The sequence below is a fragment of the Halictus rubicundus genome, chromosome 3 (genome assembly GCF_050948215.1).
Source record: "Halictus rubicundus isolate RS-2024b chromosome 3, iyHalRubi1_principal, whole genome shotgun sequence".
Taxonomy (NCBI): Eukaryota; Metazoa; Arthropoda; class Insecta; order Hymenoptera; family Halictidae; genus Halictus; species Halictus rubicundus.
The window spans coordinates 12,834,863-12,858,865 of NC_135151.1; the positions used below are offsets into that span (position 1 = coordinate 12,834,863).

At 45.3% G+C, this 24,003-nt stretch overlaps 1 protein-coding gene across 8 annotated transcripts in view; it reads right to left on the bottom strand.

Moving 5' to 3' along the window:
- Rbp6 (RNA-binding protein 6) overlaps nucleotides 1–24,003 on the bottom strand; it is a 1,054,377-nt gene that overhangs the window by 166,747 nt on the left and 863,627 nt on the right. The gene's annotated exons all lie outside the window — the stretch shown is intronic.

A 24,003-nucleotide genomic window follows, 5' to 3' on the forward strand; every position in this document is an offset into this window, starting at 1 on the left:
AGAGCTTCGAATGCGGCGTAATATTCACGGCGGGACTTCGATCGACCGAGAAAACTGATTACATAATCCGCGGCAACTTTCGGGTCTTTGTTATATTCACTGGGTCAGCCGGAAATTCATGTCTCGGAGTATTTCCGTGAAAGCAGAATATTTTTTCAATTTTCTGGACGATGGAAAACGCATTGCTTTTAATATTCAGTGACTAGTAGAGGTACACGGAAATCTTTCAGCGGTGAGCCAGGTCTTTAGAGCAGCGATGAAAAAAATAATAGTTCTCATTATGCTTTAACACGACAGTAGTCCTTCATTATTCTTCATTTACTAGCAATAAAAATGGCTAGAATGTACCAAGATCCAATAAAAGTAAGATAAACTTTATACCATCGTATAAAACTTTATATTACCAATTTCACTGCACCTTTCGCTAGATCGTTAGAGGCCGGATTGTTTCCTTTTTAAACTGGTTTTTTTTTCCAACGACCCGACTCCCGATTACCGAGATATTGCAGTTTGAAGCGAACTATGATTTTCAACGAGCCCTACCACGGCTTTTTTTACAACGTTATCGTCACGTTTTCAGATGTAAATGCAGGTCACCGAGTTTTCAGATATTTCAGACGGTCATTCACCGCTTCGGAATCTTCAAAGCTTCACGTCTCAGCCACCAATCGAGATATCAGCCCGGAACAAAGTGCAGTTTCAAGAGGGCAGCTTCCGCTGAATCTCTAGTGCATTCTGCTTAAAAACTCTCCGCGCTATGTTTCGCGATCAAAGCGAACTCCGAGCCGCTGCGAGTTAAAAGAAGTTTTATCAATCTCTGCCGATCGTGCAACCTGGACTTTCTTAACCTTGTTCTCATCGATGTATGCACTGCAATCGTGCGCACGAAATAAATTGTAGTCAAGGAACATGTATAAATTTTCACAAACGAGAGAATTACGTTTCATTCACAGGGTGTTCGACTGCAGGTGGGAGAAAATTTAAGGGGTGATTCTCCAAGACAATGTAAGACGAAAATGAAGAATAAAAAAAATTGCGATTTCGGCTTCTCTCGAAACGAAATAAAATGTTGTTGTCGATATTTTGGATATTAAAAAATGCATTCGCATAAAATAGATAGAAATTTTCTTTTTCTCCTGAAAAAAGAAATTTTTCTTTTTTCTTCTTTGTGAGCGACAAAGAAGTTACACTCACGGTGGCTAAAATAAATCGTATTATAATGTTCTCCCGTATTTTCTGAATAATTTCCTGAATTCTACTTCAATCGTTAATGTTCGTTTGCTTCGGCAGCAGAAAATATTTTTCCCACAGATTGCACAGTTGCAACAGCAACCGCATAATGAGCAGTGCACCGATATCTTCGTAAACATTTACATATTATTCACGATATTGTTACTGCATTAACTAGCGAGTGTTGAAACACAGTATTATGTAACGTTACATGGAATCACTGCACGCGGAAGGGGTTCTAATGCTTGAAAATTCAATTGCAATTATTCCAGGTTCTATTGTAATTGATTACATTTTCCCGGAACGTTTCCGCTTTCTAGAGCATTTCGTTTTTACTGTGACGCGATAAGACCTCGCGGGGCCGGAAAAGAACGCCGGCGAATCTGTGTTGAAACAATGCCTTTTTATTAATGTCATTAGCGCAGCACGCCGGAATTTTTCCGAAACATTTCAAGAACACTCCGCACGCCGCAATATCCAGAAAAAACGTTTCTCGCTGTTGCGAGTTACTGCCCGGCGAGGTCGTGCCAGTTTCTAGCTAAGCGTGCAGATTATCCTCCTCTTTTATTTCGTTCCTATGGCAACTAGCATTCGCGCAGTTATGAAACGGGTGGGGGGGGGGGGGGGTCGTACATTTTTAACGTGGCCCATAATTTTAAAAATCGCTTCGAGCTCTCGCGCCCGTCCCGCCGCGCCAGTATTAGCCCTAATTGTACAAACTATGTATTACGAAATTCGACGTGGATTCGCGTTAATTAATTTCATCGAACTACCGTTTCCTTACCTGACGTAATTTCGGCCGCGTCGTCGTTTACAAACTATTATTAACTGGGATCATTATCTTATTCACAGAGTTGAAAACTTTTGCGATGCTACTACTCGCGCAGTTGATAACGGTAATTAGTTCCTTGTTGCACCGTCCGAACGCACGTACATAGATCCACACACGTATCTCCCGAGGAATTTCTTTTCGGTTCTGTCTTTTTTTCCATCTCCTACATTTTTCTTCCGGCTTAATTGCACGTATATTCGCTTCGAGGAAACTTATAGCTCCTAATTAACGTCTAATTATAATCTACTCGCGGTTTTACCAAGCGTCTAAACCTCGAGATTTACCTCGGCTGTATATTCAATTATTCTCAAGGTTTGCACTTTCCTTGGACGGTATTTTTATAGAAATTTCCCACGATGTTTTCGCAAAGCATTTAACACGATATTTTCTATTTAAGAAAATCAAAGAGCGACCGTTGTTAAGATTCATGAAAACATCAACATCATCAACAATTTCATTAGAACGATGAAATTAAAAACATTGTTAAAAATATCCAATCATTTTCAAAGTTGGTGTATTTTCCTTAGGCCATATTTTTTATAGGAATTTATTCCTGTACGTTTTTAAAATGCGCGTTCGAAGCATTTGGAACGATATTTTTTATTTAAGAAAAATCGAAGAGCGAGTGTTGATAATATTCATTACCTGTATCGCTCTCGCGTGAACTGAAGAAGCATGGTGCAGCTAAAAACAAGCACTGTTGAAAATATTTCTGACGTAAATAGGGAGCAAACTTTGCATGGGAAACAGGGAAAAAGAGTTGCCTACGATTCCGATAAACCAATATCGGGTCGACCAGTAATGTTCTATACCGCAGAATTAAAAGCTTTAATTGATAGAAAAGTATTTTAATCGAGAATCTGAAGAACCCTGGACTCCTGCGAGTTCCAAGCCTATGCTGGAGTCATTTCTGACCCACGTCGATATTTCACGAGAGTTTTCATTCGATATAAGGCGATGGCTCGGGACCGTCTTTCGTCGTATTTCGGATGAAGTAGAAGACCTTATATCGGAATAAAATTGTATATATTGACGGTTGCTCGAGCTTATCCCCCCCGCGACGGGTCACGAATGACTCCGGCATAGGATACGGAGGGTTAAAAATTGAACGAAGAAATTACAAGCAGTGATGGTAACTATCATCATTTTACTCTTAAGGTACGACTTGCTGACGACTTGCGGGAGAACCTGACATCTTTATTCTTCAAACTCTCGTCAATGAAATTAGAATAATGCTTCGCGCAGGATATTTCGCTGTAATGCTCCGTCGTATTTTTCAATTTCCGATTATGTTCTTATAATAGCGAGCAAGGAACGCGCACGCTACCAGCGCAGCGTCTCGCAAAAGGTCGCGTATCAGGAAATCTGGTTCCACGCTGTGATGGCGCTCTTTAAGCTGAAAATGATTGAGCAGCTATCGCATATTGCTTCCAGCAGACTCGGCGAGGTTTCGTCGGAACCTGTTAGGCAGTACTCAGGACAACTCAGGATGTTGTCATCCCCGTGGAACGAGACGAATGAGCGATCCATCTATTTCGACCACGGTACACAGCCCTGCTGCGATACTGAAAAGTCGAAAAGTTCGCTTTAACGAGGCGTTTGAAATCTGGGAACGCCAGTCGGTCTGAAGGGACTCGTCGAAATTTTCCTCATTACGTGCCGCCATTCATCGCGAATAATACTCCTTTGCTCCGCGGTAACATTACTAAAATTATTTAATACTTAATACGAAGCCGTCGGGCTCCACTTTGCGTTTGCAATTTTGTCTGCGATGCTACGCGGATGTCTAAGTGATGGGTGTACTGAATTTGAATTACGGCTGCTCGATTGTAATTGAATCGTGGGTCTTTATGCGTTAACGGTAAGATGACGCGCATGTGCATCGAAATTAATAGTCTTTTTAGTTCGTTTTGATCGAAGAAGATCTGTTAGTCGGAGAAGGAAGTCTTTCCCTTTTCGTAGTGCTTTTAAAATGAAGAATAAAAATGAGAAGATTCATTAAGTATCTTCATTTTAGCATCGAGGATTTTATTTTGCACACAATTTCTTAATATTGCGAGACTTCACGGTGAATGTACACGAAAAAGTTGCTGCCGAAGGATGGTTGAATGCGAGTGCATTTTCTTTCGAAAATCTTCGTGGTAAACGAGCTGCGTAATGCAAAAATGGTGTAAGTCAAAAAAGTTGATTACTGGACAACGAGGGATGGAGTCAAGGTTCTATGAAGTGTAGCGACGTTGAAAGATGTTGCAAATCTCTCATGCGGACCACCGTGAAACCGTAATTGTAAACATTACTGGCGAAGAAAAATTAATAGTTCAATGTAGAATTAACAATGCAGTTAATGTAAAATCGTCAACGTATGCAAGTGGTTCTAATAATTTGATCATCCACCGCAGATGCTAATTATAAGACTGATCGTCATACATTCATAGCACATTTTTAAAATACAAGTAAACAAGTAACAAACATTAACGACATCTTTACTCTATGTTCACCACAAGGAATTTCCTAGTTAATAAACTCAGCTCGATGCTCGTCCTGGTTTTTATAAAATAAGCCATGAAATTTAAAATTTGCATACAGATAAAAAACCAGCAAGTCCCACTGTTTTCGGTAACCTTTGTAGTCAGGTGTCTCGTACCATCATTCTTACGGTTTCCCGGCATCGCGAAGAAATATTTCCGCGCGATGCGTAGGTCTTCTCCTCACGTGACGGTCTTAATAATATATTTTTCTTAGCTTGATGCGAAGGCGGTGCGCGCGCGCGCGCGCGAGCGAGCCGGCATTGTTCTCGGTAAGACAACGGGTCCCGGCGTCGAGGTGAGGCGACGGGTCGGCTTTCCTCGAAATTTCTTGAATTGATCATTGTGCCTGGCAAAAATTCTGCCGCGACAGTGCTCGGGTAAAAAAGAGCCGGAGAGGCGCGTAACCGTGAGCGTCTATATCAGCGAACGACTCCATTATAGGGGAGCGCATGGAGCAGCGGCCCATTATTCCCGTCGTCAGCGCTGGATCATATATGTGCGGCGTATTCGAAATACAGGATGAATGGTCGGGAAAGCCAGTGCGGTGTGAGCTCTGGAGTAGCAATAACTCGGAGATTAAAACAGAATTAAAAAGTGTGCTGGATGTGTATCTGTGTCAAGCGGCAGACAGGCCAGAGAGTCATCCGTTGTCGAGGTATCGAAGTAACCACGCCGGATGAAAAAAAAAAGAACACACACGGACAGACACACGTTGGGATAGGTGTACACACACGCACAGACGTATATACTATATATATAGAGAGAGATACAGACACACGCAGAGACAGCTGGAGGGATAAATGAGCGCAATGTTCGTTACATCCGTTCCTACTCCTCTTCTGCGCTCGCTCGTGCGCCTTCCATTGCCACGCCACTCTTTCCGCCCGTCGTTCTACCGCAACAAACAATATGCCGTCGAGATGAAGATAGGCTGAGCAGAGTCGGGGCCTCTCCGCTGAATCGTTAATTAATTTCCTGATTATTCTCTGATCCAATTTCCGCGATACGCCCGCCCACCGTACGAGAGAGACTCGCTCGACGCCCGTCGGAGAACCCAGCGATTTTTTCTCGTTGAAGGATTCTTTTGACTCGCCTTGATCGGATTACCGGGCGATGAGTGCCGCTGAATGCTCGAACAGAGACTCGATCCGTTAACCAGACGGATCGCTCGATCTTTTTCGAGCCGAAATGTATCGCGTCCCTCGAGTTCCAGTCGACGCGCGGGTTATTTCGCTCGAGTGTCAACCCCCGTAACGTAGCGTGAAAGTTGGTTCCCGTACGTCCAAACTCCCAGTTTCGTTTTACCAAATACTGCGAAACGCTCGAGCGAGAGTTGCAAACCGGGAAATTCGGGCCGCGGGATACGCCATAGTTTTGTTTCAACCAGCCCGCTGAATTGTGATCGGCCGGCGCCGGAGGAGGTTGTTGTTGCGTCCCGAAATTGTGTAATATGCTCGCTGACGGGCGCGACTCGTGGCATTTGTTTTTGTAAAAATTGGACGATCGTTGCCCAGTGTGTTTAGAAACAATTAACAAAGCGGGACAAGAAATCCATACAGCATAACGCATAGAGTCACACTCATGATTGATGGCACACACCTTACATCAGAATAACGTTTTTATTAACGTACTGAACGACTTCAGTTTTCCTGTCCAGCTAGATGAAGAAGCTGTAGCCGGAAACTTTTTAATCTCGGCTTGCAACGAAATTTGAAAAATGTGTTTCGTAGACTCGTATAAGTTACACGCGGGCTGAGAATTTCATCGAAATTGGTTAATTTGGTTATGAGTTATAAACGATTAAAAAGTTGAGTACAAATATAGACAACATACAAAATATGAAATTCGACTGGAAATGTCCAAAGGACGACTTTCCATCGCAAGCACCATCACGAGTCGGTTAATGAGTAGCGTTCCAACTCAGACTAGTAGCACAGGGCTCCCAAAATCGTTTGTTGCGAACGGAAGAAACGCTCGTTGCGTCACGGGCGCGTTCAATTTCCATCGGAGGATTTGCAGGTGCGTCGCCGATCGCTCGGCACCCGGTCTCCTCTGACTCTTTCCCTCCTCTAACATTGAACAGGCTGCGTGCTCGCAGAGACGCGGCCGAGCACCCTCTACCCTTCGATCAACAGAGTCGAACCGAGCCCCCGTGGTCACGATGGTGTACGCGCTCGCGCGCGCGTGTGTGTGTGGGGGTGGCTCATATGTTCGGGCGTTTGACAGCGAAGCGTTTGAATGCGAAATGCGATCGGTTAAGTGCGCCAATCATTGGCAGGGTGTTCGAGAGAGTCAAATAGAGTTCAGAATTTGAAATGGTGCCGTCATGCCCCAGCGTGAAATTACGCAGCTTGGGGCGTAGAGGGTCAGCGGTGTGTGGGCGGAAGGTACGAGAGTATCGCGACGGAGAGAGGGGGGAGGGGGGGATGGAAAGGGAACGCCGGAGAATCGGCGGATTCGTAATTTTATCGCCGGCGCGCCGAGTGCGCGGGAATCGCGAGACCATCTCCCTGGTTCGTTTGTTTACCAGAGCCGCGAAGCGAGCGAGAGGGGGCTCCGAGCGGAGGGCGATTTTTGTTCCGCTCGGCGCGGCGCGGCGTTCCGTTTTCCACCGGAATTCAATGACTTTTCTCTGCTGGCGAAGCCTCGTGAAATGTTAGACGATGGAAATAGGCGCGCGGAAGCCGAGGCATGCATCGACAGGAACGATGGGGATTATTACGCCGCGTGTGGATTGTTTACGCGCTGCATTACGCACCAATTCCTAGACACACACACACACCTCTCCCATCTTAATTGGCTGCTTACGGCAAGCGAACTACTTCCGAGGAACAAGCCGCTGTTTACGTTCACGTTGCTGCGTGGATCGTTCAGCCGGAAGTTTCTGCGTTATCGTCGCCCCGTGGACAGGAAGAAAGTTGCAAGTTGTAAGAGCTGTACGAGAAGCTGTTGTTGTTCGCTGTCTTTTCGTCGAATACGCGAGAGCTAGATTGTTCTAGATGTCGGTGATCGATCAGCGAAAGTCGCAGGCTATGGAGGATCAGGAAATATTGCAATCTAATGGACCTTAAAGCCGTAGAAGCTGAGTAACCTTTCCAGGAATATACCCTAAATCTTCAGGATGGCTACTCCCTTCAGGTAAACCAGGATTCTAGGAACGCTAGCTCACTAGTTGTGGGAAGGCAGTCCAAAGTACCCCAAGGCTCCAGGATACTTGTTCCTCTAGGAAATGCAACGTTCTAGCAAGCCTACCAGGCAGCAGAGGTTCTCTAGAATGCTACCAGTCAAAACACCCCAAGGCTCCAGCAAAGCTACTCCTCCAGGGCCCTAAATAGCTCAGGATGAAGTGCTTCACGAAGCTCAAGTTCCAAAGTATATTTTCCACTGATCCTGAGGATACCTGCGAGGAATCGAAGAAACTCCTAATTCTTCTCTCGATCCGAATCTACCAAGCGTACAAATTAATTTGGCAGCCCTGTTTTCGTGTTCCTTATATACAAACAAAAAGAAAACCACGCATGGTGTGAAAAAATCTCGGAGAAGCAGCTTCTTTTTATTTTATCGTTAGCTTTCACTTTCTTCTTCAATTTTTAAGTGAACTAGTAAAATCTGAAGGAATATACAGCACAGCAGCGTGCAATAATCCCGACCACTGCTATTGACAATAACGAATTAAACCTGAGGGCTACGAATGAATCCATGCACCCAATAATTGCACGCGACGCGGCGGAACGAGTGAAATGTTTGCGCGAGCAACAAGTAGAAAGAGTCTTCCTTTCCCCGTTCTGTAATTTTGTGAGAAGGGACTAGATCGAAGTCTAGGACGATCATCTTGCTTTGCTGCCTGCTTCTCTGAAGCGCCAGTTCGCAGAAGTAATATTTGTGGCCATTACGGGAATAATCGACGAAATAATAACGGTGGCCGGAAACGGGGAAAAGGGATTTGTCGGCGAATAGCCAGACGGTCGTTCCTAAAACCGAGCTCGCCCGATTGTGCCGACGTGTGTCACAGCAATTTCCAAAGTTTCGGTCGGCTTTAAAATCTGCCTGGAGTAATAGGAACATCGGATCGATATGAGCTCTCGTATTTTCATCGTGCTTGGAGAACGTCATGCGTCTCTCGACCCGTGAAGCATGATCGAATATAACACTGCTACTTGGGATTCTCGATGAAAGGTCCATCTTTAAACGCCCTGCTGCGGTTAGCTCGATCGATTCGCGAATGCTAAAGGCGCGGTCCCTGTGGATCCGACAAAACTCAGGATGCCTCGAGCCGATACGAGCGATTGCATTCAGCTTCACGTTGCTAATTGGCTGCCTACCCTAGGGTCGATCATGTCCGGAACATCTAGAGGTACTTCTTCGCAAATTAGGTCGCTGATAACTTCAACTCGCTTTGACGAGCCTTGGTTTCAAAAGGGACGAGTGGGCTCATGCTCAAGCCGTATTTTCTGCGGTATTTCCAAAAGATATTACAACAATTGTTTACACGTTATGGATATTTGTTAGAATCTAGTTTATTGGTATACGGCGTTTCATTTCTGCCAACACTATCACTATCATATCATATCGTAACACGTCATACAGTGATTTCTCCACATATGTCGACAAGGCCTGGATGATAAACGTCGCGGATTTATTCCCACTACCGCTGGGTATATCCCGCGAGGGGCCACGAAGCTCGAGAGGCTTTCGATGCCGAAGAGTGTAAACATAACACGGCTCAGGGTATGACTCCTGGACGATACACGACGCTGACAAGACCCGTGCTGATTACATATTTTGAGAAATCACTGTATTCAGGATACAACAAAAGGAAAGGACAAAGTTGATCCAAATCGTTTCAGAAAGGCTATAAATCACTGGAGAAGAGATTATGTTGACCAGTTCTGTCACCAATCGAAGAAAAATCAACTACCTCAACATACTAAGTCCTTGTGAACTGTTTTTTGAACGAAGCAACTTCCCAGCGACGTCATACGCAGCATCTTCGCCCAAACAGCGAGACAACGGCCGGAAGTTCGCGGGTTCTGCGTTAATAGTGATCGATAGATCCGAAGTTCAGGGGAGCGCAAGATTTCCGACAGATTGTTAGTTCCCCGCGATTCAATCTCGCATTACTAGGTCGCCCGAAAACCAGCGAACTAAAGCTGCCGCCAGCTAATTAGGAATTCCAGCCGCGGTACTTTGTAATTCAGAATACCAAAGCAGTCAGACGTGCAACCCTATAATCCCTCGAACTTAGGGAACTTATCTTTCCCTCCCTCCTTCTCTCTCTCTCTTTCTCTCTCTCTCTCTCTTTCGTCGCTGGCGCCTCGCTGTTGGGCGAATTTATTTTATTCATACATTACCATGGAGCATTCGATCGCGGTGTTACGGCTTCGAGATATCGATATCGGCCTCACCTGACGCGGGGTCTCGCGGAATAGTATCGAACGGGAGAATCCTCGCGGCGAGGATGTGTGAGCAATGAATATTTATCGTTCGTTGGGTCGAGCTTAACAAGACTCGCGCGCCCCGAGAATGCGATTCGCGCCGCTCTAGTTGGTACGTTTCGATTCCTTGAATTATTTAAAGAAATTTCATTTATCAGTGCCTCGTGTATTTTCAGCGAGTTCGGCCGTTATCTCCGCACCTCAGTCGGGGAAGCGAGAGACGATACAGGGGGAGGGGAGGAAGCGGCGCTGGGCGTCGCGTTTCCCTCGTTTTACCCCGTTTCCCTCCGTTCCCTTGGTTTTCCCCCGTTTCCCACAATTCTCGCTCCTTCTTTTTCGCCGGTGATATTTTTTCCCGGCTCGGTAAGCGAGCCAGGCGCGACCTGCAGGCCTTGCAGCGAGAAATGCATGCATCTGGAACGACCACGCCTCGAGGGTGCCAGCGACGGGCTGCGATAGGGGGCTAGAGAAGAGGAATTGCGCGAATCAGGACGATGTCGCAGCCGGGCGTCGTCGACGACGACGACGACGACGACGACGACGTCGACGTCGACGTAGAGGAGGATGACTACCACGACGTCGACGACGACGACGACGACGACTCGAGAGGGCCACTTACGTTTGAATTTTAAATTCTCCCCTCTGGATGGAAGATTTTCCGGAGGCGAGGCACAGGGATAGAGAAAGAAGGAGGACACCTCGACGATGGATTAAGCTCGCCGAAGTATGAACGAGACGAAGGGGTCAAGTTGGCTCGGATGAGATCAGCATTCTGGATAGCACCGAACACAGATGGATGTGCGGACCTCGAGGAGAGCCGGGAAGCAGGGAGGAGACACTTCGCGACCTTCCGGAGGTCTGCATACACCGCTCGAACCGATCCACTCGTCTCTTTTCTCCCGGCTACACTAAGAAATCGACGCTCTTCGTTTTTGGTCGCTTCCTCCTTGCCCGAGCCCCTATCCTCGAGCTTCTCTCTCTCGTTCCTTCCCCTCTTCTATCTCTCTTTTCTCTATGTAGTCCTCTCTCTTTCTTCTTCTTCCTGCTATTCTCTGGTTCAACAGCTCGTCGTCCAGATTCACCTTCCTTCCGTCGTTCCCTCGCTGGTTCGCGACCCACCGAACTCTCTCTCCCGCGATCTTCTTTTTATCCCCGTTGAAAGAGCGCCGATAGATAGGGGCGGAAAATCGTGAGGCAGCTTCGATCCAGTGCAGGTCCACGAAATTGCAGCCGGAGCGGCTCAATTCAATCGCGCGAGAAACTCGCACTACCGGCGCTTTACGCGAGGCTCCGGAGGGGGGATGGAGGCCGATCTACGGCGACGGGAACGGAGCGTACGGGGGCTGGAAATGCGTTTACGTACGACGGATCGTGGATTATGCGCGAAACGGAGCTGATTTGATAATAAATATGCGTGGCTGCGTGCGGATCTTGTCAGACGACGGAATTGGGTGAGGCACCCTTCAAAATGAGCGTGCCACGCACACTGAAACAATATTAATTTTTATGTGATACTCTACAGCAGTGTGCCAATCTATTTCCGCCACGGTTCTTTAGGTTTCGTGTGAAAAACATAATTTTAAAGTCCGTAGAGGCTGGAGTCAAGGAAAATTTTTTCAATTTTGAAATGTAAGAAAGATTCATTGTTCGAGACATTTTAATAGCAACGGCAATTTCGGATGATAATATCAACAAGTTCTCTGAAGAAACTCGTGTTATCGAAGTTAATTATTAAACTGCAGATTCTGTGCATTCATAATAAAAATGAGTAGGTGCGATTTAAAGCATTAGACAGATTAAAAGAGCTTGAATGTTGCAGCTTATTAAACCATTAAAGGAAGAACTTTATGTTTGGCTAAAATAAAAACAATTTTTATTTTGCATAAAGAACCACAGTCGATTAACTGCTAATCATTTTCCCCGGGAAAAAAGTCTGACACGTTCTCCATGACAAGTTGAACGATGCAAGTCGAGTTCCGTCACTTACGATTAAAGAAGGTAAGCTAGTGAAACGAACACTGGCAGCGAACATGTTCCCTTGACATAATCGAACAGAAAGAGGAAGGTATCGACGGAGCTGGGCAAGGGAACTTCGTTCTTCAGCCCTCGATCTTCGAGGTAAAGAAAGCGCGAGATGGGGGTAGCAAAGTGGAGGGACCGTCTTCCTTCCTTCAATATTTCAGGATCTTTTGCTCTCCACCTGCGAAGAATCTCTGGTTGCAATATAGCGCAGGACGGACGTAATGCAGGTGACAATTGGAGCGTGTCGATGCGCCGTTCCGAGATTCCCATAATAGAACCGGGAACGAAACTCTTTCACCGTCCTCGGTGAAGCACATCGGTTTTCTTTTCCACCGAAAACCGGCCGGATTATATTATGTATGGTGGATGTCGTAGCCGTGAATCGGCGGCGCTATCTCGCTGATAAAGATTCCCTATCTTGTCCCCGGATCCGGATTTACGGAAATCAGACGACGACGACGACGACGACGACGACGACGACGGTGGCGCACACGATCGTCGGTGTAGAAACGCAAGGAATCAATTCTATGCAAGGCGGAACGGTGTCGCTTACATTACCGATGATAAAATCCGCGGGGGCCATTCTTCGATATAAATTTTATTCCTCCGTCAAACAAGCTTACCACCGCGAGGAACCACCGAGTCAAACATCGTACTTTGCAATTGTCTGAGTGTTTTCGCTGGCGGAGATGGATAAACCATTGAACCGAAGAACGTTTTCGACAGCGAGAGCTTGTCCCCGGATTTTATGGACCTCGAGAGGTTTTCTGGGCTCCAACTTTTGTTTTAAGCGAGGTATGGCTGTGCCGATCGATGCATGAACGCAGTGTTGATGCCGTGCAAGTTTCAGCTCGATTGAGTTAGACGATCTTTTACTATAACGTCGTAATCGTGGAGCGTCTGAATAACAAGTGTGTTCAAGTTTGAAATTCGTGCTGCTATGAAAAATATAATAATTCACAAAGAACTATTGCGTATGTGTGTATAAACAAGGTACCCCAATTACTAAGTATTCTTACTTAGAGAGGGGATAACATAGTTATCGACTGACTCTCGTAAGTTGTGAAATACTTTCACAGTGTTCAAACAACCGATAACCGCGTCAATTAGGGATAAATAACTACTTCGTGTTGTTGGATCGCGAGAGTTCCGTCCTCGTTGCTAGCTTAATGCGCTGGGAGTGATTAGGAGTTCATTAAGCTCCAAATTAAATTACCAGTTCTCCAACGAAGATCATATTAATCAGCGTCGACGATGATTTAGTACGTACTAACGGTGGCGATGTTGAGCGCGATGGTGTGGAGTCTGCTTTAATTCGCGACACGACATAATGTAACATTTTGAGTTACTTCTGTTATTATTGGAATGCAGATTTTACGCAGAGAAAAATGAGCAGATCAAAGCTAAAGCAGTGCGAACATCGGAGACATTAAATATCACTGTCCCATTGTTTTCTATGTATCACGATTGTTAAGAGTGGAAGTCAATTCCTATTTTCTGGTTTTCTTTTCTGTATGTAATATACAGGGTGTTCGACTACAGGTGTGAGAAAATTTAAGGAGTGGTTCTCCAAGACAATATAAGATGAAAATAAAAAATAAAAAAATTGCGATTTCGGCTTCACCTCTGTTGGCCGGGTTGCCGCATTGTAGGCGGATTTTTAATTGTTAATAACTAAAAAACTACGCCGAATTCACAATTTTTTTACTCTTCATTTTCGTCTTATATTGCCATGCAGAACCACCCCTTAAATTTTCTGCCACCTGTAGAATAACAGCCCGTGTAATAATACAAAAGTATTGTAGCACGTTCTGCAATAAAAGAGAGGAATCATCTTGGACCTCAAATGGTCCAATAAATTAATAAATATCTGTACATTTCGAAGCTGTAATAGATCGTAGAAGAGACTCGATTGATTGATCTGCGAGGCAGGTTTGGTAAGTTGAAAAATTCGAGGAAATCGTCTTGAAATTACGGCGGAGGTCTCGCGGCGTGAAAGAGAGTGGAACTTCAGTGTCCTGACGTCTCGGTCTCGAAATAGGAAGGTCGTCAATAATTCTCGAGCAGGGGATGAAACGGCGGGATCGGGATCAGCGACATATTTAGGCTGAATTGGACGCGGGGGCGACTGTAACGGATCCCTGATCCTTTACGTAACATCCACGACCTGGAACCATCCATCGTTCAGAAGTTTCGAAAGCAGTGGCTGGGCGACTTCCACGTCGGAGTTTTCGAAAGTTGCAACGACGCGCGAAACCCTATTCTGATACTCCGCTCGGAGGCAGATACTCGCCAGGCGTTGGTGCCTGCTCCCAAAAGGCGATGCCTCGAGAGTTTCTTTGACCGACTAAAACCACCCCTGCTCTCTTGCCCCACCCCCTGTCTCCCTCTCTCTCTCTCTCTCTAGGCCCGAGGTAGAAAAATGTTCCGGGGACGCCGGGATCCTTCATAAAAGACACGATATTTTCATGAGAGCTCGCATCAACCTTGTGCACCGCCGAGGAAAACTTTTCAACACGGTCCGCCGAATACCGGAAATTTTTAACCCTCCGTAATTCAACCCTCTGTCGTGCGCCGCCGACGTTCCGCGTGTTTGCGCGCGTTTAAAGAGCACCTTCGTTTCTAATTTCTTTTCGATTTTTTGAACTGAAACGGGAACGCTCCTCTCCTCCTCTCCCCTATCCGCCCCACACCCTGTATCGTCGCGTAAACGCAACTAATATTCTGTCGAAAGTTTCGTCTATCTTTGGGGAAATTACGGGAGGAAAGAAATATTAATATGTCTACCGTTCCTTGCAATTTTGCAGAAAGATCCGCAGTCTATTCATTGCAATGGTGCTCGCTTCGGTGAACAAGATTTATTTAGAAAACATGTTACGTTTCGTATGTAGCAATTTAGTAGTATTCTTGTAGCACGTAAACCGATTCGTTTAACATCCCGAAGAAGCTGAAGTTACGTGGAACATTTTTAGAGAGTTCACCGTATTTTACAGAGGGTACGATGACTTTTTCGGGCGATAGTATGCAAAATGGCCCGGCGGAGCGGAGCCGCGCCCATTTCTCGGGCTCGAATAGTTCCGTGCCGCTAGAACTTCCCACGGATCGGTCCGAAATAGTTTCGAAGCTGTTTCTAGCACTCCGTTCGGTTTCCGTCACTGAACCAGCTTGTTCTCTCTCTCTCTCTTTCTCTCTCTCTGTTTCTCTCTGTGTTTCTGCGCTGTGTTCTCCAGCACGCGGCCACCGCGCCGCCAGTTCCTCCGCAGCTAACTTCTAAGATCAGCCCTGGAATCAGTCCGCCGGCTCCCTAGTCGGGCGGAAAGCCGAGATTGATTTCCACGGAGTTCCGCGTTGTCGGTTCTTGATTGGTAATTGCGCTTGCCGCCGATCGATAAGCACCAGCCCCGTGGAACGCGTGTCTTGAGAGCGTGGCGACGCGCCGCGCCGCGCCGCTCTGCGAGCAACACGATTCACCGTGATTCGATCCGACGCGCGAAATCGTCGTACTCCCCTCGGATCAACCGACGAACGGCGTCGCCTTCGTGGTTGGTCGCCTGGAAATGATGGATGGCCGGGATTTTCGGGGAACTTCCACGGAATTCGCCCGTTTCGCGAGCCTCCTTACATTCGCCGCGACTTCACCCGAATCGGGAACCGCGTCTTCAATTCGCGATGGAAAATCGCGCACTGCGAATTCCGCTTGGGAATTTTTGGACGGTGGAGAAACACTTATCGCCTGCAGATATTTGTACGAATGTCGATTTTTGATTGCTAGTTTGTGTAGATTAATTGCCAGACTCATTTTGTAGCACACAATGTTTTTTTTTTAAGACGTACAAGGCGCAGAGGTATGTGTGCTTCTTTTTCTGAAATGCATATTTCTTCACTGTTAGGATCATGATTTCTATCTAGAGGTCCCGAAATACAGTGAATTCTCGATATATGTCAACAACACGGGTCTTGTCAGTGTCGTGTATCGTCCAGGAGACATAACCGAGCCCTGTCATGTTTACACTCCTCGGTGTCTAATGCCTTTCGATCTTCGTGGCCCCTCAAGGAGTATAGCCCGCGGTATAGGGGGGATAATTCCGTGACGTTTATCATCCAGGCCTTGGCGACATATATAGAGAAATCACTGTACTATTATCGGCGCATTTCTGTCTATATTTTAACCCTCGTACTCCTGCATAATTCTAGACCTATGCCGGAGTCATTTCTGACCCACACCGTTATTTCACTACAGTTTTCTTTCGATATAAGGCGATGGCTCGGGACCGGCTTTCGTCGTATTTTGGATGAAGAAGAAGACGCAGGGATAGCGATTTTCTTATTTCGATATAAAAAGCGTCGTCTAATATCGGAATGAAATTGTACATATCTATAAATGCATATACATGTATATACATAAATAATTTATATACGCATTTTATGCTTCTGTGAAAAGTTAATTCGTTTTTGTTGATTTTGGTCCACAGGATTTCACGCGTATGCGGACTGTGCATTACCTGTGCAAAGATTCGCAGTTTAATTATTCGGATGAGCTCCAGGATAGTGTTATCTTGATCTTCTATGCTTCTACCTACTCTGCATAGAAAAACTGATTGTCCCCGTTGCATCGGTTACTTCAGAAAGATATTTCAACGTGCTTAAACTTCTTTACCCTTTCCTAACAGTAACTGCGAACATTGTTACGGATACAGTCATCGAGTGAATTGCACGAAACCAAAGTTATCATTAGAGTAAAACGAGCGCATCGCATTGTACAAGTACAATCATCTGCGATAGCTGGAAGGGTCAAATGTAAACTATTAAGCTATCAATATGGAAATCAAGAGCATCGGAAGCATGCTGTCATTATTTGCATAGACAGTAGGATTGCGGGCACTGTCCGCTTTCATTAATATTTTAGAAGACTTAAGACAGCGTTTCTAACTCTTGTGAAATAATAGAAGAATAACCTACCGGTTCTTTGTAGGTCTATGCATAGTCTCTGCTAGTGTAAAGATACTAAACCTGTCGCAAGATACCTACATCGATCATTCTCTACCATAGAACAAAGTAAAACTTCGAAATCTTTCATTTCCACCCTTCAATCTACCGACATCGTCGATCTAGTCGGAAAGTTGGATTGTTGACAATCGTGGTGCTCACAAGACCCATTGTTTCATAAAATCTGCGATAAAGATCTAAAATTCCACTTTATATTCCCCACAAATTTTCCCCACCCTGTATAATCTGCTCGGTACTACATTAATTTACTTAGCAGTTGTTCTCGTGAGATTAGCAAGTTGATCCTATGATAACTTTATTTGAGTAATTATAATCCAGGTACTTCTGATTTCTTCATTAGAAATTGACGTTCATTCGTTGGTCATTTTTATGGGCCTCAATATTCTAAACATTTGTTGCACACATGCAGTGCAGTAATCCTTCCAGGTCTCTCAGAAATTGCAGGTTGTTTGGTCCACTTTTTAAAAACTTACCCCATCCCGAAGAGCACATTTTTTATGCACTGTTCGCACCAGAGTTCCGGGGCACAGTTTGCAATATGCGAATCGTCCCGACCCAGAAGCGCGAATTTCTGCGCGACTGCGAGGACGTCAAGGAAACTGCCCCCTTCTGGCCACCCCCGTGTCGCCATCAACTGATGCCCAGACCCGGGATTACGTCAAACCGGCATAACATATCCGGTCGCTTGCTCCCTGTCGCGTCAGCTTCCACGAGTTCCCCGAGACTTCGCGGAGATTCTCCTTGTCCAGCTGAATGGGAAGCCAACCACCCCACCGGTAATTGCATCCATCCCCCTGAACCCTCCCCCCCACCCCTCCGCCCGTCGCTGACACGGAATTCCGAGCTTCGTTAAGTCGAGACTTTGCGACATGGTTCGCCTGTCACGATTAGACTGCCCCGGCGAAACTTTCGCTGATTCTTTGGAACACTGTTTGGACTGCGAGGGATTAGACGCTAGCATGCGGTGAGGACCTGGATGGTGGCCAGAGTCACTTTGAATGCCGATGGTAAGTGGAGATTCTGTAGTTCGTTTTGATTAGATTGCAAGTTTGCGGAATTTCCAGGATTATGGGAAATTTGGGAAGTTTCGAGTGGTCCACTCGAAGAGTGGAGGTTTTTCATGATTTCATTCGGGGATTCTCATGTGCCAGTCAACCGTGTGTTCGACAACCGGATTTCTAAGTAGAACGTTTTCGAGCCTTTTATTAAATTAGTTATGAATAATTGGCAATTCAAGATTTACGAATTATTGCACTGCAAATTACAAATAATAAGATTGCAAATTTAATCTATTTTTCATGAAAACGGTGAAAAGCACATGTTTATTCTGAGGATAATTTGCAAAATTACATTTTCCTCTCTTGTGTTTCTCCACAAACAGCTCTGCTAATACCACAGAAGGTGGCGAAAGAAACTTTAATGTTAATGTAATGAATTACCAGTTTTAATACAATCAGGAAACTTGCGATTCATTGTCGGAATGACGTTGCTGTGAAATTTAATTAGTTTATTTGTTTAACGTTACTGTCAAAGATCGAGCATTTCGCAAGCAACAACGTGATAATATTCTGTAGCGCAAGCAAAGATCAATGGAGCAAAACGCGGATTAGGTATCGGGTGCAGACTCTTCGCCCCTTTTCATTGACTTCTCAAGTGTTATTTGACTTGCGTCTGTGTAGAACTTGCGACAGAGGGATCCTTCCACTGTTAAATTAGGGATTTAATCACGGAACGGTAGACTAAGGAATTTTACACTCGAACAAGTTCAAGTTTGTAAATGCTGGGGAGCTAGGAGCTAATGTTCTTTACGGTTTAAAATCTACATTCCATTGGTCTCTACACACTTCGTTATTCCGCTCGAAATCCCGAATTTCCACGAAACAGAAATAAACCTGTGTTCCGATATACGTTTGTTTAAAATACAAGATTGTGAACAAAACAGAATCGGTAGAATTCATTTGTAAAATGAAACTGGGTTAAATCTATAAACCGAAAGTCGGTGAAAACGGTAACAAGAAGGAGGGTGAAAATGGAGGAGGATCTTTTGCCCAACCATTTTTAAGTTAATTGCCACAGTAACGAATCGTTTTCCCGTTTCCTAGCAAGTTTTACGAACCGGAAAAAAGTCTCTGCTCCAACACACTTCCTCAAACAACAAAACCGACCCCAGGAACACAAAATTCTCTGTACAATCTCCTCAGGACCCAAACCAGAAGAACGCAACCTTCTGGCAAGATATCGCCATAAAACTTCAGCACAATTTCGTGGGATAGAGATTCAATGAACGGTCGTAGGAGGAGGTTCCTTTGACATGTGTTAACGCATGAGTAAACAAGCGGTTCTTTCTCAACGTCGCCGGTGGGCAGTCAGGAAGGACAGTGCCGGATATCGAGTGGAGCACATACACTGTCGCTCGAAAGTATGCGGACACTTTCATAGTGGATCATAGATTTGAAGACTGACGCTTCACCTGCACAACGAGTCTTTAAAACGACCCTTTACGTGGTACCACTTAACACACTGGGTCGTTTTTCTGGATCTTCTTTCTTTACTGTTCTCGGCTATTAAAAAATCTGAGAACATTCTAGGATACTTATTCAAGTCTGTACTTTGATACTGTCGTCGGTAAGACATACAAATTTTGCGGATTAAATTCGGAAAAAAGAGAGTCCCCCCTCCTGCCCTTGGGAAAGGATTGAAAAGTGAAATTTTCGCTTAGACATAAGCAACCCAGTGTGCAAACGGAGGATTAAACGCGATTAGGAAACGTCTGTATATAATCGCATTTAACTCCTCGAACAGCGCAACTTCCTTCTCCACCAACGTTTCTTCCGCCTTCGATCCTAACGGAGATATCTCGGCGTTATGTTTGTTGTGAATCACCCGTTATAAACGGTGCGGGTCGGTGCGGGCATAGCGTGAACAGGGTTCGGGTACGAGACGAAACTACGGAGCCGTGGGTTTGTAGGTGCGGCGCCCTATCCTCGCGTAAGGGTGGAGGCAGCCAGCCCACCAAGAGAAAATCCTTTGGCCAGCGAAGCTTGGATAATCGCGCCCCGAGCTATAGTCGCGCCTCTTCGCCGGCTAGAGAGAAGATACGCTTTGCTGCAATTGCAGGCTGCCCATCCGCGTGGAAATCATAGCTCGCTGCGGGACTCGAAATTGTCCGGAAACGCTCGGATTCTTCTTTCAGCCGAGGCAACTTCTTCGGGGATTTGGACGTAAAGAGGTCGGCAACGGGAACATCGACAAGGATCTCGCTTTGTAATTCCACGACCGGCTCTGGATCGTTGTTCCGACACGGAACAGCGAGCGGCGACCCGCTCCTAGATCCCCACTCGCAGATCGAAATCGAATCTGCCCTGGAGAACGTTACGACCTTGACGGGACCTCAGTCTTGCCCCCCCCCCCCCCCTCTCTCTCACTCTCCGTCGGCCATCAACTAAACGATCTTTTGCCACCCTCTAACCCCCCCCCCCGCGCTGCTGCACGATCCCTTTCCGACCTTATATTCCACGATCGACGCGCGTTTTACACTTCGGCGCGATGTAAAGCAGCCGCAGTTTAGGTTACCGGGCCGCACACGATTCAAGGAAAATCTTCGGGTCCGTGGGAAGGCTCCTGTTGCTACAGCGAATCACAGTAATATTCTGGCACTCTTAAAACGACGATAACGTTTTTAATATTGGGCTTCGATTTTTCCTTTGGGAACTTAGTTTACTACATGACATGAACAAAATTGTTTAAAGATTGCAATTGGTCGGAATTCCAGAGAAAGTACTAAAAGCAATTGTTTAAGATTTTATTATTCGTACCTATATTGAAACTTTAAAAAATACATTTTACAGATCTGTATCAATTATACATATTCTAACAATTTTATAAAAATGCTTGTCAATATGTACAATTGTATACCGATATAAGACGACGCATTTTATTTCGAAATAAGGAAACCGCTGTCCTCTCTTCTCCTTCTTCTTCATCCGAAATACGACGAAAGTCGGTCACAAGCGATCGGCTTGTATCGAAAGAAAACTGTAGTGAAATATCGGTGTGGGTGAGAAATGACTCTGGTATAGGCCTAGAACTCACAGGGGTCCGAGGGTTAAAGAGTGTTCACTGAACAGTTGATCTGGCCTAACGCGAATAACCGGGTCGATCGGCGGTCGCAATCGCGAGTAACGAGCAGACAATGGGCACCGAATAAGATCCATCCGTGTCTCGTTGATTGCGGCCGAAGTTGCTCACGCAACGTTCACAGAAAATCCGACAATAATCCCCTTAGGGGTCACAGACCGACTATGGAAGTACCATATTGTGAAATCTGCCGGATAGCAAGAGATGTTCGAGGTTTGAGGTTCGCAGACTCGTCGGACGGGGGATGGTATTGGATGTCATCGCGAGAGAGATTACGCGCCGCTTTGAAAGAGCCCTGCCCCCTTTTCCACCCCCATTCCTCGTCGCCTCTCTTTCTGCTTTCCACTTTCCAACCTGCCCCTCTTTCTTCGCCAGAGGTACACCGCTATTTCACCTACTCCTTTCCTCGCTGTCGTCCGTTTGCTGAGACGTGCTACCCGTCTCTCTCTCTCTCTCTCTCTCTGTTCGCCTAACCTGCGGTTCGAACCCTCTCTCTCTTTCTTTCGCTCTTTCCATCCCCCTCCAACTATCTCCAGCGTTCCCACCCCACGGAGGCGGCGAGAAACCCCTGTGGCATTGAAGGGAGCCAGCTTTCATATCCCATTTGCCCCTATTTTTCATAAGCGATATTAGAATCTATCACTGAGACCCGGCAGGCACTCTACTCAAGAGCAGAAGGGATGGAAACGAAGGGCGAATGCAGCGGGGTTGGTAGGAGCCTCGGATACCGTTAAAAAAGATAGAGAGACTCCCGATTATCGGCCGGGTGGGCTGCCTCGATCGTTGACGATTATCGATCCCATTCAAGCCACGACGTGAATGGATCCAGGCTCGCGACACCGAGACCCCTTGCTATTCGTATACCCTTCACCCTTCACCCTGCGCTATCCCGGATCCTCCGTTCTCTATCCCCCAAGCTCGTTCGTGTACCTCTCCTTCACGGTCTTCTTCCGTTGTACAAGGAGCCCGGCGTATATATTACATTAGGAGTCTGATATTTCATTCATCCCGACCTTGGCCACCTTGATCGAACGATCTCATTTCACCGGGCGAGCGAGACGCTCGATTTTCACCGACATCTACCAGCGGCAACGCTCATTTTCCTCGAGGCGGCCTTCTTTGTTAACATTCGACGGTCGTTAAGGCTCTGATAATTGCGAGAGACGCGAAACAATTGCGTCGGAGATCGCTCTTCAACTATGGACGGTCGATTTGGAACGTGGACTTTACCTCCATTAGGTTGCTGCGTGTGAAATGTCGGATTTTGAAATGCAAATGTTGTGAAGCAAAATTCTTGTTTTGGTCAAGGAATACTATTATAGCCTGCAGGTTCGTTAATTACCATTTTGGGGCACTAAGCTGACCTTCAAGGTGGTATCGTCAATTTTTATGCAGATAATTAATTTTTATTTTAAATATAATACATTCCAATGAAAATCAATATGGGTGGAGAAACAAACATTGAGCATTATATGATTTTGTAGCAAAATGTGATAGTGAATGAACGCACAATTCCTCGATGCTTAAAAAGAACTAAAAAATGGAGATGATATTCTTGTAAATGAGGAAAGTGAAAAATTTAATTTCTAATACGTTGACACAATATGTTAATTAGAATGGTGTTTGCTCTGGCGAAGAACACTTATTTAGGAGAAAGTTATGTTTGTTTAATGTGACCGGAATTTATTTTGGAAATTCGAATGGTGCTTTGCAAAATGAGTCTGTGTACATTCGAATACGAACGTCCTACAAAATTTCAGCAATTTTTAAAATTTTTTAAAAATTTCAGCAGAAACCAGAACTAAAAGTCGGGAGCATTTCCTGGCGTCGTTTGCTACCTTGCAACCACGTAGGACGTCTTATGACCGTAAATTCGGCGGCATCTTTGAATTTCAGCCAATCGCGTGACGCATAACAATGGGTGATCGCGGCGGCCGGTTACGCAGCCTTTTATTCAGGTGCGATTAACATAAAGAACGAAAGAAGCGACGCGTGCCAGGAATCGGAACCGCCCGAACATTCACAGCCCCGCCTTTGCGTACGTGTATAAACGGAGGAATGAATTCCGTCCGCGAGGGAAATATGAAAATGTGAAATCATCCTGCCTCGATTAGAATCGAAACGGAACTGGGGCCTATAAAATTACCATAGTCCATCTCTCAACCTATATTCTTACCGCCGTGAAATTCTGGGGGCGGTTGCATGATCAAAAATCTACTCCATTAGAGAACGTACAGCGAGATAGTTTCCACTTTTCCAGGGCAAATTGCTCTCTGTGATAAGCAATTATACATTATCCAAGCTGACTTTATTTCTTCCGAACATGAGGAAGAAGGCAGCGAAACAACGAAGTTGTAAATTTGACTGAGAAAGATGTGGAACAATACTAACTTTAACTGTAGTATACATTTCATTGTGTTTGTCGCATTTGTGCTCAGTGTATGAATGTATAAAAATTCCAACAGTTCAACATTTGCAGAAAAAATGTAAAATATTAATTTCAACAATAATGTACATTTTAAATTCTATCATTGTAAATTCTATCATTGTAAATTCTATCACTACAGTAATTGCACAAAACTTAACAGTCAATAGCGTTTCAGGAAGAACATATTAATAAAAATAACATAAGAAGTTACAGTAGTACTACGTGATTCAAAACTACACCTGGTTGACGTTAAAGATGGCAGTGTTTCATAAAATGCTGATCACTTAAACAATTTTTGAAAAGTTCTTGTAAATTCTGCTTCACTTGAGATTGCATAATTTTTTTTGCACGCTTGGCAACTTCTTTTTCTTTTTGAATAAAGAA